General features: G+C 38.5%; 1 protein-coding gene and 1 long non-coding RNA gene across 2 annotated transcripts in view; one reads left to right on the top strand and one right to left on the bottom strand.

The window, feature by feature from the left end:
- The window catches only part of LOC142743552 (uncharacterized), a 32,283-nt gene extending 18,278 nt beyond the window's left edge, over positions 1 to 14,005 (bottom strand). The window contains exon 1 of the long non-coding RNA XR_012881582.1: positions 13,912 to 14,005. This is a non-coding gene — a long non-coding RNA (uncharacterized LOC142743552). The remainder of the gene's footprint in view (positions 1 to 13,911) is intronic.
- The window catches only part of ADGRD1 (adhesion G protein-coupled receptor D1), a 717,614-nt gene that overhangs the window by 377,554 nt on the left and 325,789 nt on the right, over positions 1 to 14,271 (top strand). The window lies entirely within an intron of this gene.

The raw sequence follows: 14,271 nt of genomic DNA, 5'->3' as shown, positions 1-14,271 counted from the left end.
TCCAAAGATTGCTGACATAACACTAATACACAATGCCCCCGTACCAGATTGACATTTCAGATGCCTTGGGGTCCCTTCTTCTTTATATTATAGTATTTCAACCTGTATAGTATCTACAAACATAGCGACGTCACTTGTATATATGTATTGAATAGAGACTGTTGCACCCACTTTTAGTGTATCAACTGCAGCGCTGTGAAAAAGTATTTGCCCCTTCCCAATTTCTTCTATTTTTGCATATTTGTTACTCTTCAATGTTTTAGATAATTAAACTACTTTGAATATTAGAAAAAGATAAACCAATGAAACATAAAATGCTGTTTTTAAATGATAATTTCATTTATTGAAGGAAAAATGCTGTTCAGCCCTACCTGGCCCTATGTGAAAAGTAATTGCCCCCTTATCTACAAAACAACCAGTAAAACAAATTAAATCGACAATTGGGTTAAGTTTCACTAGCCACAACCAGGCAGGATTACTGCCAGATCTGTTGTCAAAAATGGCATCCATGGGAGAGCTGCAAGGCGCAAACCACTGCTGACCCAAAAAAACAAACACAAAGACTCGTCTTGCATTTGCCAAAAAACATCTAGATGACCCCCAAGACTTTTGGAAAAATATTTATTAGACTAATGAATCAAATTGTAACTTCTTGGAAGGCATAGGTCTCAGTACATCTGGAGTAAAGCTAATACTGCATTCCACTATAAGAAAATCATACCAACAGTCAAACATGGTGGTGGTAGTGTGATGGTCTGGGGCTGCTTTGCTTCTGCAGGACCTGGACGACTTGGACGACTTGTCATAATTGATAGAACCATGAATTCTTCTCTCTATCAGAAAATCCTGAAGGAGAATGTGTGCCCGTCAGTTCGTGACCTAAAGCTCAATCGCAGTTGGGTTATGCAACAGGACAATGAGCCAAAGGCACCCAAGCAAGTCCACCTCTGAATGGCTCAAAAACCGAAAAATTTAGGTTTTGGAGTGGCTGATTCAAAGTTGTGACTTGAATCCCATTTAGAGGCTGTGACAAGATCCTAAAAGGGCAGTTTATGCTCGAAAACCCTCCAATGTCGCCAAATGAAAACAATTCTGCAAAGAAGAGTGGGCCAAAATTCTTCCACAGCAAAGTAAATGACTCATCAAAAGTAATTGCAAACGTTGGATTGCAGTTATTGGCAAGGGTGGCACAAACAGTTATTAGGTTTAAAATTACTTTTCACATGGGTGATATAGGTTTTGAATAAATCTTTATCCTCAATAAATGGAATGATCATTTAAAAGCTGTATTTTGTGTTTACCAGTGTTGTCTTTATCTTGTATTAAAATTATTTGAGTGATTTGAAACATTTAAAGTGTACTTAACCTGGTGAGTTTTCAGAATAAGCTGTCATATGTGTGTACTTGAGGAAAAACACTATTTTTGGACATTACATGACTTGTATCTTGTATTCTGAATATTTTAGCAGCCTCCATCTCTAATTCTCCGTTATCTCTGAGCTGGTGGGTGGAGCTTAACTGCTGTGATGTCTTCTATACACTGCACACAGAGAAGAGGAGAACCCTGATCTCCATCTATCACATGTAGAAGCAGCAGCAGCATGGGGGACATGATAACAGTGTAACTGTGAATGCAGCACTGGGGGAGATATAACACTTACTAGGGAGCTGCTGCATCGCCTGTGTCTCGTTGGCTCTCTCACTCTGCTCTTGCTCTCTGTTTACCATTCCCCTATTTAAAGACTTCTATGGGCAGAAGAAATCGGCAAATACTTTTTCACAGCACTATACAGTATAATCCACCACTGATGCAGAGCAGCAGGTGCCCTGCCTACAAGGCCACCATAGATTGATGCCTCTAGTGTTTTTGAAAAACCAACGCTGCACATAGTATGTAAAGTATACATTTACACATATATGTAAGTTTAGATCTGTACAACACTACATGCTTTAGAACGATAAGTAGAACCGTCAAAGAACAGTGATGTGAACTTGGGACGGTCAATATAGGGCAAAGCTCTACAGCACCTCAGAGATTGTGTGAAGTTGTGATGTGTTTCTCAGTAATCAATTGTGTAACTGAGAATAATTGAAAAGAGACAATGATTGCAAAAAATTGCAGTAATAATATTATAGTTTTATATACATTTAGATTTGAGAATACTGGAATAAGGAATATTTGCTAACAATATTCATTGAGTACCAGGAATGACAGCACATCTCTGACTTTGAAGCTAAGCTGTCCTCACTTACTTTTAGCTCGAAATCATATATGAAAGTTGTCCACACGGCCTACAGAAGGTTAATTTTAACATAGCACCAAAAGCAGTATGGTTAAAGACTTGTTACAATGATATGCTAATTCAGTTGCTATGTCAGAGGGGCTAGAAGGGGAAAGTGACTGTCCCCATAACTAATGTATGCTAGGGCTCTTTCAAATTGTTAAATGGACAGGTTTAGTCCCTCGTTGTCTCTGAGATCCAACTGCATTGCTATGCGAGCTTTTATAGTGCTGTGGATAGTAAGTCACTGAATTTTCGTATACATGTCACCCATGGCAGATTGATGTCTCTGGCAGTATGTTATATCAACCTTTGAACCACTTTATTTAGGAGAAAAATCTATTCTGCAAAGGAACTTTTAAGAAGCGTTTCTACTGGTTGGTGACATCTGACAAAGGCTTCCTGAGATTTATAGGCCCATTTCAATTCCTGAAATGAGTGTAAAATCTTTTTAGACTGATATATTCAGGTTCAATGCGTTTTTAGAAATATCATTGTTGTGTTATCACAAGGGGGCATTGATTGCATTTGTGTGGGTGGTCTGCTTGTTAAATACATGTTTATTAGCTTTTATTGAGTTTTGGAGTCAGAAAAATAAATTCTCTGTGTGTTGACATGGACTGTAAAATCTCATTAATATGGCATCTCTTGAACCCATTACTAGATGGGTTTAGATAAGAATATGTTTGAGTATGTTTAAGATCTTCCAATGAAATATATACAGCTCAATGAATATGAATAGTATGTAGCACGATACATAAAATATGCTGCTGTCAGATTGACTTTTAATCTTTTCAGTATTCACATTGGATATTTTGCTTTATATTTCCAATTTTGAGAGCCACATCATCAGACCACCGAGGGCCAGAAAATGTACTGGACTGTTTAGATTGACAGATTACGGAATGCTAGAGTAAAAAGTTATATTGCTTATTCTTTATTACACCACTTGGGGTTAAAACATAAGATAAGTTATTACATAAAATCAATCCTAATATTAACATCAAACACATAACTTTATAAAGTGTTTACAGCAGAAATTATTTGAGGCCCGCATATTGATTATAAATTTAAAAAAAAATGCACACTACCATATTATGGCTCTGTACAACGTCTGAGTTATATGGAGCCGTAATACAGCGCTGATAGACTTATATGGAGCCTGAATTTTCCTTCAAATGCCTCCAATTTCATCTGTACAGGCTCCATACATATGGTGACAAGTGTATGAGATCTTAGGGTATGTTCACACGGCCTATTTTCAGGCGTTTTTCGGAGCATTAACGCCCCAAAAAACTTCTAAAAATACGGAGGCTGAACGCCTCCAAACCTCTGGCCGTTGATTTCAATGTCAAAAACTGAGTTTCGTTCCCATGGGACGTTTTTTCACACGGGCATGTGTAAAAACGGCGCATAAAAAAAAATGCCCCGTAAAAAAGAAGTGCATGTCACTTCTTGAGCCGTTTTTGGAGCCGTTTTTCATCATTTCAATCGAAAAACAGCTCAGAAAACGGCCGTAAAAAATGCATCAAAAAAGGGACTGTCTCCCGCGGGCCGCCTGCTTGACTTTTTGCACCTGTTTGCAATTAGTGTGGCTGAAACAACAGTCTTTTAACCAACAAATGGATTCACAAAGGATAGTGATCCACCTATATACTAAACCCCAAGCCAGTGGTCTCCAACCCTTGGCTCTCCAGCTGTTGCATATTTACAACTCCCAGCAAGCCCCCAAAGTTTTAGTTTCTCAGCAGCTGGAGAGTGGTAGATTGGAGATAACAGCCATAAACTCTACTGAGCTGCACGCTAGCATAACCCGGTTGTATTTGGCTTTAGTCGTGTTCAGCAAACTGATCATATAATATACATGTTTTACTCCCCTCACTTTTATTCGGCAGGAGATCCACACTAAATATTTAAAGTGTTATTCCTATCTTTATAAATGTAGCTATTAAGATCAACACATTAAATTTAACCATTTTTGCAAATACCTTTCTTTATGAAAACAAAGTCGTTTTCGTGCTATCCGTGCTCCATATCGCTGTCAGTCCCTCTTTGTTTATTGCTCGTTGTCTAGGAATCCGGCCACCGCTGTTTTCAGATAACGGTGGCCGCGCATTAGATGCCGGCCCGGCCACCGCTCATCTGGATATATCAGTGGTCGGCTCCAGGTATAGTATAAAACTATCTAGGGAATTTAGGGGGGGGGTTTGTCTCAACCACGCTTACCATGCCTGGTTGAGATGATCGTTCTCCCTATACTGCTAGAACTACATTATCTTGCAACGTCGGGAGCGCGCTAGATAATTGACATCGAGTTGCTCACTCCCCTTTTTATAAAAGATAACCAGCACTAGCTCAGTTACCAAGTTAGAAAAAAAGTTAGTTAGGGAAGGATTTTTTTTAACGTTTTTAACTAGAATAGATTTATAATTCAATTTCTGATAAGGATGCATTATAAAAAAAAAATTACTCAACTTGAGAATAACCCTTTAGATATGTCATGGCTCATGCTGATTGTATTCCCATTAGGTTTTATGAATATCTACTGCACTATGATATGCTTCTTTATTTAGCAGCAAATATGAAATAGTCGCTAATATGATATTCAGATGTTGGTAACCATAAATTATTCAGAGCTTGCTGTAAGCCTTATGATACAAAGATTATCATGCCACAGAAAAACACAAGCAAATAAAAGATGTAAAGAAAAAGAAAAACAAGCTGAAGACATTTAGGAATATATGCATTCTATTTACATGGATAAATAGGTATTTTCATGAAGGCTTTCTTTTAAAGTTGAAAACTAAATTACCTTTCTGTTTGTCTACTAGAGACCAAATTGCATTTTCTTATTGTTGCCAGTGTAGGTTTTATTCAGATTAGCTACTCTATTATGAGAGCGTATGGATTGTTGAAGTGATCTTCTCTTCTTAGAAAACATTGCTTCAAAATGTTTTCAATGCTTTTACCTTTTAAACTGTATATAACGGAATCTCACGGTGACACTATTCCATTTTGGTGGGAACTGAAGTATGAAGTATTCCTGCTTAGGAACTCTGCTTTTAAGGAAGCTATGACTACTTGAAAGTTTTAATAGCTAAAACAAAACTTATAGTTGCTTAGGTAACTACTAAGATGAGATTTGTGTGAGATCTAGGCAGGACAGAATTTGAGTGATTGGCTTTTTTTGCGGAAACAGCGCCCCTCTTGTCGATGGGTTGTGTCTGAGATTGCATCTTAGCCCAATTGTAGTGAATTGGGCTAAGCAAACCCTTTTTTCTAATTCTGGACAACCCTTTAAAGTTTGATTATATATATTTTATTTCTATACATTAGCTTAGATCAATTTGATTTGTCATTGGCTGCCACTGCTATCAGTCAAAGGGACAAAGGGTTGCATACAGTTAGATTTGATTATTGACCCTTTAAAGACCATCTAATTTTAAACCTTAATGACCAGGCTATTTTTTACGTTTTTTCATCGTCGCATTCCAAGAGCTATAACTTTTTTATTTTTGCGTTGACATAGCTGTATAAGGTCTTGTTTTTTTGTGGTATAAGTTGTATTTTTTAATAGCACCATTTTGGGGTACATATAATTTATTGATTAACTTTTATGAACTTTTTTTGGGGGGGGGAATAGAAAAACCCAGAAATTTCACCACACTTTTTTGCGTCCTAAATCTACGCCGTTTACCGTGTGGTATAAATGACATAATAACTTTATTCAGCGGGTTGTTATGATTGCAACGATACCAAATTTGTATAGATTTTGTATGTTTTACTACTTTTACACAGTAAAAACCACTTTTTTTTCAAAATTATTTGTTTTTGTGTCTCCATATTTGAAGAGCCATAACTTTTTTATTTTTCCGCCGATGCAGCTGTAGGAGGGCTTTTTTTTGCAGGACGACTTGTAGGTTTTGTTGGTACCATTTTGGAGTAGATGCAACTTTTTGATCACTTTTTATCACATTTTATTTAAGGCCGGATTCACAGAAAACTAGCAATTTTTCCATTGATTTTTATTTTATTTTTTACAGCATTCACAGTGCAGGTTAAATAATGTAATAGCTTTATAGTCGGGGTCCTTACGGAGCAGCAATACCAAATATGCGTTACTTTTTTACTTTATTTTGGTTTTTTAATAGTAAAGCATTTTGTAAGGTGAAAAACTGGGTTTTTCCTTTTTTTCCACATTTTTTTTTAATTAAACTTTTTTGTAACTTTTTTTACTAGTCCCACTAGGGGACTTTAATATGTGATCCTCCGATCTCTTTTATAATACACTGCAATAATTTTGTATTGCAGTGTATTACTGCCTGTTTGTTTAGAACGGACAGGCATCTGCTAGGCCATGAATCTGGCATGGCCTAGCAGGCATTTACTAAAGGCAGACTTTGGGGCCTTTATTAGGCCCCCGGCTGCCATTGGAGACACAGACACTCGGCGATCTTATCGCCGGGTGTCGGTGGGATGAGAGGGAGCTCCCTCCCTCTCTCCAAAACAACTCAGATGCGGTGCTCACTATTGAGCGCCGACATCTGAGGGTTTAAATGGGTGAGATCGATACTGATATCGATCTCACCAATTCGAGCAGGGATGCCCCCAGCCCTCAGCTACCTTTTGGTAGCTGAGAGCAGGGAGATTTAACGGCTCCCTGATCTGTTTATTTATTCTGATGCAGCGCCGTGAAAAGGCGTATGCATCAGAATAAAGCCCATTAGTGGCCGCTGTGAAAAGGCGTATTGGCGGTCACTAAAGGGTTAAGGTGGGTCCAGAATTGCACAGTGGATATTGTATTGTATTGAATCAAGGACATAATTCACGATGGTGTGTGGGAGAGTATGTATTTCAATACGGGAAGAGTCCAGATGCTTTTGTGCATTGTGAAGCATGGGGTGCTATATTTTATTCTCTTTTCAAAAACCTTATTCTGAAACCTATTTCTGTCCCATACAGTTACCAAACATTTATTGGCTTGTTGTTGTATATCACAGCCAGGGAATCATCATATTGTGAACCATTGAAATAAGTTTCTCCCAGGGTGTTTGTTTTTTTTTATAAGAGCTTTACCTTTCTGCATTTTCAGTTTATTTTAGTACTTAATAACTATTAGTCAGTTGCTTTTCTAGGACAGCCTTCATTTTTCCAAATAGAGTTTAATAATAAAGACATACAGGATAGGAAAGCATTTCATTATTTAGGTATTCTATTTAGTGAGGCTAGTGTTTACAAGCAGTATTCATTCAAAATAGCCTACCATCTTGTGTATACAGCGCCTACTAAATATAAGAAACTAACAGATGACTGTGAGTCACAATACACACAGTGTTTGTATGTAGTCTGTAACCATGGAGACAAAACTGTCAGATATTTATATATCATATATTTATATTCAATATATCATATATTTTTAGTCAATGAATTAAACAGATTTCTGTGACATCAGTTTTCCTATTTTCCACCCTAAACCCAAGCAGCCGGTATTATACCACTTATAAATGAGTAGTTGTTGGATATATACAACGCCGGACTGGCCCACTGGAGGACCGGAGAATCCTCCGGTGGGCCCAGGCGCCGAGCTGGACCTCTCTCAAGCTGCAGCGCAGAGAGCCATTGGCTCACTACCCTGCGCTTTTTCTTGTAGGCCACAGGCTGTTTAACCCCTTGAGGATCAAGCTCATTTTGGCCATCAGGACCAGACCCATTTTTTCAAATCTGACTTGTGTCACTTTATGTGGTAATAACTTGGGAATGCTTTTACCTATCCAAGTGATTCTGAGATGCCGAAATTTGTCACATTTTCAAGAAAATTTCAAAAGGCTATATTTTAAAAACTGCACCCCTCATAGTATTCAAAACAGCATTCAGAAAGTGTTTTAACCCTTTATGCGTTTCACAGGAATTAAAGCCAAATAGAGGTGAAATTTACAAATGTAATTTTTTTTTGCCAAAATTCATTTGTAATAAAAAAACTTCTGTAACACAGAATGTTTTACCCAAGAAATGCAACTTAATATTTATTGCCCAGATTCTGCAGTTTTTAAAAATATCACACATGTGGCCCTAGCTTGCTTATGGACTGAAACACAGGCATCAGAAGCCAAGGTGTACCTAGTGTATTTTGTGGCCTCCTTTTTTTAGAATATATTTTAGGCACCATGTCAGGTTTGAAGAGGTCTTGTGGTGCCAAAACAGTGGAAACCCCCAAAAAATTACCCCATTTTAGAAACTACACCCCTCAAGGAATTTTTCTAGAGGTGTATTTAGCATTTTGACCCCACAGTTGTTTTGGAAAATTTATTTTAATTAGTCTTTAAAAATGCAAAAAAAGCACCCCAACATTTGTAAAGAAATTTCTCCAGATTACAGCAGTACCCCATATGTGGTCATAAACTTCTGTTTAGACCCACCGCACGGCAAAGAAGTCAAGGAGCACCATTTGGATTTTGGAGCGCAGAGTTTGCAGAAATGTTTTTCGGTGGCATTTTACGTTTGCAACGTACTAGAGGGACCAAAACAGTGGAAACCCCCCAAAAGTGACCCGATTTAGAAAATTACACCCCTTAAGGATTTTTTCTAGGGGTATAGTTAGCATTTTGACCCCACAGGTTTTTTTCTGAATTTATTGGAATTAGTCTGTGAAGATGAAAATCTACTTTTTTTCCCAGAAAAAACATAGAATTCTCCTCATTTTTACAAGGAATAAAGGAGAAAAAGCACCCCTACATTTGTAAAGCAATTTCTCCTTATTATGGCAGTACCCTTATGTGTGGTAATAAACTGCTGTTTGAGCACATGGCAAAGCTCAGAGGGGAAGGAGCGTCATTTGGCTTTTGGAGCACAGATTTTGCTGGAATAGTTTTCAGGCGCCATGTTGCATTTGAACAGCCCCTGAGGTATTAGTACAGTGGAAACACCCAAGAAGTGACCCTAGTTTGGAAACTACACCCCTTTAGGCTTTTATTTAGTGGTGTAGTGAGCATTTGGACTCCACGGGTGTATCATAGAAGTCGTAAACACTGGGCCGTGAAAGTGAAAAATTGAATTTTTTCCAATAAAACTTCGATTTAGCCCAACATTTTTCATTTATACAAGGGGTAATAGAAGAAAGAGCACTGCTCAACTTGTTACGCAATTTCTCCTGATTACAGCAATACCTCATATGTGGTTGTAAACTGCTATATGGGCACATGGCAATGGTCAGAAAGGAGGGAGCACCATTTGGTTTTTGATCACAGATTCTGCTGGCATATTTTTTTAGGTGCCATATTGTGTTTTCAGAGTCCATGAGGTACCAATACAGTGGAAACTCACAAGACGTGACCCCCACAAGACCTCAAGTTATTCCTCTAGGGGTATAGTGAGAAATTTGACTTTTCAGATTAGGAATTAAAACAAAATTGGTAGAATTTAATTTTTTATTTATTTTACAGACTTGTGAGTTTGATGAAACATTTTGGGGATGTATCAAGCACCAATGGGGAAAAAAAGAACTCACAATTCATTCAGTTTTTTTTCCTGTGTTCATGGACACCCTATATGTGACCTTTTTTTATTGTACAGGCACACGGTGGGGCCCAGAAGTGAAGGTGTACCATGAGTCTCTTCAAAGCTTAGTTTTTGCTTGGGTGATTTTGGGCCACCATGGTGGTATTCATCTAGGGGTATAATGATTTTGTGTGTCTTTCCCCTCGAACACAAAAGGAGTGTGTGTATCGAGACTGACTCTCGGCCAGTTTATATATTTCTATGCCATATCTGGCTCTCTTGTTTGGCAAATATTGGCGGAAATGAAGCCTTCCCTTGAAATGGACTAATGATTCGTCAATGGCTATGTTTTTTTCAGGAACATAAAATTTTGCAAAAAACAAATTAAAATATGTGATGAGGGGCCTAATTTTGATCAGCCTATCAAAATTTGAATGATCCGGGAGTGGGAACTGCTCATTGTAAGCAAAATGTAAAAACCTTAAAAGGGCCTCAAAACGTTTTTGAGGCATCACAGCATGGAATGTAGGTGTATCATACAACATATCTGTGGACCAATATGATTTTATGGTTGTTTTTTTTTTAAAAGGCCCATGTTGAGCAAAAGCCCCCCAGAAGGTGGCAATTTTGTTTGGATTGGTTGGATGCCCAGCTTGGGTTCTGGCATAATGGGATGTCGGATTTTTGGCTAAGAATTGTTGCGCATATAAAATTGTTTGCACAACCATGAGGTTAACTAAAGTATCAGAAAAAAAACATTTAAAATGATCAATTTCTTGAAAGCCAGTTACATTTATTTTTATGCCAGGGGCAGAGGTAAACTCAGGTATTTTAGGTGTGTAGGAGGTAGGTGGTAGCCATATGGGGTCACTTGTGCTGGGGTCACTTGTGGTGGGCTCATTCAGATCACTAGCCTTGCTTTGTTTCTGCGGGGGTTCCTCGTCATCAGTAGAGGAGGATAACAAAAACTCAGATTCATCCTCACTGGCGCTTTCGATATCCGAACATAAAATGGAATATACTTCCTCCATGCTAAATAGATGAGACATTCTGGGTGTGTAATAACTAACCCTGACGTGCAAAACGAAATTCCTGAATTACTATTAAAAAAAAATTGTCTTTTTTTATTAAGACAAAGTTAGAACCCTGGCAAGGAAACTGTGACATGCAAAAGTAGCACACAAATTTACTACTAAATTACTAAGCTGTTCTATTACTAAAACGTTGTTGTTTTTTTTTTATGAAGATAAAACGAAAAAAAAAAAAAAAAGAACCCCACAAACTACTACTCAAATATATGGTAGTAGTGGGTAAGGTTGAACTAGTGCTGTTGGGCACTAAAGGGTGGGCAGTAAACAGTGCTGGTGGGCACTAAAGGGTGCTGGCAGACACTATAGCGTCACTAAAGGGTGGGCAGTAATGGGTGCTGGTGGACGCTAAGGCATGCTGGCAGATACTGTAGCGTCACTAAAGGGTGGGCAGTAGAAGGTGCTGGTGGACAATAAAAAGTGCTGGTAGTTGCAGTAGCAGCACTAAAGGATGGGCAGTAAAGAGGGCCAATGGGCCCTAAAGGGGGCTTATATACTGATGGGCACTAAAGAAAATGATTTGATATATTTGATTGTTACTATTTGATCGGTAACAGTGATCATAATATAGTTACATTTTACCTATACTGTAAAAAACAAACGCAGGCTGGGAGGGCAAAAACATTTAATTTTAAGAAGGCCAATTTCCCCAGGATGAGGACTGCAATTCAGGATATGGACTGGGAAGAACTAATGTCAAATAATGGGACAAATGATAAATGGGAGATTTTGAAATCTACTTTGAGTTATTATAGTGCAAAATGTATTCCTATAGGTAACAAGTATAAACGACTCAAATTAAAACCCACATGGCTTACACCTTCTGTGAAAGGGGCAATACATGACAAAAAAAGGGCATTTAAAAAATACAAATCTGAGGGTACAGCTGTAGCCTTTGTAAAATATAAAGAGCTTAATAAAATCTGTAAAAATGTAATAAAATTAGCAAAAATACAAAATGAAAGGCAGGTGGCCAAGGATAGTAAAACAAATCCCAAAAAATTCTTCAAGTATATAAATGCTAAAAAGCCAAGGTCTGAACATGTAGGACCCCTAGATAATGGTAATGGGGAGTTGATCACAGGGGATCAAGAGAAGGCAGAGTTACTAAATGGGTTCTTTAGCTCTGTATATACAACTGAAGAAAGAGCAGCTGATGTAGCCGATGCCAGTGCTGTTAATATATCAGTTGATATACTGAATTGGATGAATGTAGAGATGGTCCAAGCTAAATAAAATAAAATAAATGTGCACAAGGCCCCGGGACCAGATGGGTTACACCCTAGAATTCTTAACCCCTTCCCGCTCCTTGACGTACTATTACGTCATGGCAGCTGTATCGTTCGCGCTCCATGCCGTAATAGTACGTCTCGGGAGTAACGGCCGTTTCGGCCGTCCTCCCGACACATACAGGAGCTGTGACGCTGCTGTCTTGTTCAGCAGCTGTCACAGCTCCTACAGCGGGGACCGATCGCTGTGTCCCTGCTGATTAACCCCTTAAAAGCCGCGTTCTATAGAGATCGCGGCTTTTTAGGGGTTAAGCTGCCATCGCCGGCCTGCTACGCGACAGCGGCCGGCGATGGTGACTATGGCAACCGGACACCAAACAATGGTGTCCGGCTATGCCATAGACGGAAGCCTAGTGGGTCCTGACAACGTCAGGACCCACTATGCTTGCTGTCAGTGAGTAGCTGACAGTTCTAATACACTGCACTACGCATGTAGTGCAGTGTATTAGAATAGCGATCAGGGCCTCCTGCCCTCATGTCCCCTAGTGGGACAAAGTAATAAAGTAAAAAAAAAGTTAAAAAAAGATGTGTAAAAATAAGAAAATAAAAGATTTAAAAGTATTAAAAGTAAAAATCCCCCTTTTTACCTTATCAGTCATTTATTATTAATAAAAATATATAAACAAACAAATAAACTATACATAATTGGTATCGCCGCGTCCGTAACGGCCTGAGCTACAAAATTATTTCATTATTTATCCTGCACGGTGAACGCCGTAAAATAAAATAATAATAAACCGAACCACAATCACAATTCTTTGGTCACTTCACCTCCCAAAAAATGGAATAAAAAGAGATCAAAAAGTCGCATGTACCTAAAAATGGTCCTGATCGAAACTACAGTTCGTTACGCAAAAAATAAGTCCTCGCACGGCTTTATTGATTGAAAAATAAAAAAGTTCTGGCTCTTAGAATAAGGTAACACAAAAAGTGAATGATTGTTTACAAAACGTATTTTATTGTGCAAACGCCATAAGACATAAAAAAAAACTATAAACATCTGGTATCGCCGTAATCGTATCGCCCCGCAGAATAAAGTGAACATGTCAATTATAGCGCACGGTGAACGCTGTAAAAAAAAACGAAAAAAAAAACAATCGTACAATTGCTGTTTTTTAGTCACCACGCCACCTAAAAATAGAATAAAAACTGATCAAAAAGCAGCATGCACCCCATGAAAACTACAATGGATTCCTCAAGGGGTCTAGTTTCCAAATTGGGGTCACTTTTGGGGGGTTTCCACTGTTTTGGCACCACAAGACCTCTTCAAACCGGACATGGTGCCTAATAAAAAAGAGGCTTCAAAATCCACTAAGTGCTCCTTTGCTTCGGAGGCCGGCGCTTCAGTCCATTACCGCACTAGGGCCACATGTGGGATATTTCTCAAAACTGCAGAATCTCGGCAATACGTATTAAGTTGCGTTTCTCTGATAAATCCTTTTGTGTTATAAAAAAAATGGTATAAAGAGGATTTTCTGACAAAAAAAAAAATGTAAATGTCACCTCTACTTTGCTCTAATTTTTTGTGAAACACCTAAAGCAGGGGTCAGGAACCTTTTTGGCTAAGAGAGCCGTAAACGCCACATATTTTGAAATATAATTCCGCGAGAGCCGTACAATATGTTTAAAGGGCCATTGACAGATCAATCGCTCCAATGTTCACTTAGTACAGCAAGGAATGCTCCTCCCTGCTGTATAAAGCCACAACTGGACTGAAACAATGGTAATTAGCAGTAAAAAATTAAATAAATAACTTACATTGTGAGCTTGCGATGCATGACATCAGTCCAGCAGTCTGGCTTCTTCTTTTTCCTGCGCATGACTGGAAGCTGGCATTCTTCCCACCTGATGTTGAGAGAATACCAGCTTTGAGGCATTCGCAGAAGAAAGAAGCTGGAATGTTGGACATGTCACACAACGCATTGTCAGTTATGTCAATTATCTATTTTATTATTTTACAGCGAATTATTGTTTAGTTCCAGCGGTGGCTTAGTGCAGCAGAGAGGAACACTCCTTTGTGTACTAAGTGACCGCTGGAGCAATTGTATCTGTCAGTGGCCCTTTTAAAAGTGTTGGTCTTACAGAAAATGAACAAAAAAGAGAGGCTCAGACCCATAG

This window comes from Rhinoderma darwinii, chromosome 1, assembly GCF_050947455.1.
Source record: "Rhinoderma darwinii isolate aRhiDar2 chromosome 1, aRhiDar2.hap1, whole genome shotgun sequence".
Classification (NCBI taxonomy): domain Eukaryota; kingdom Metazoa; phylum Chordata; class Amphibia; order Anura; family Rhinodermatidae; genus Rhinoderma; species Rhinoderma darwinii.
Note: the sequence above shows the minus strand (reverse complement) of the source record. Positions and strands in the feature narration are given on the sequence as shown.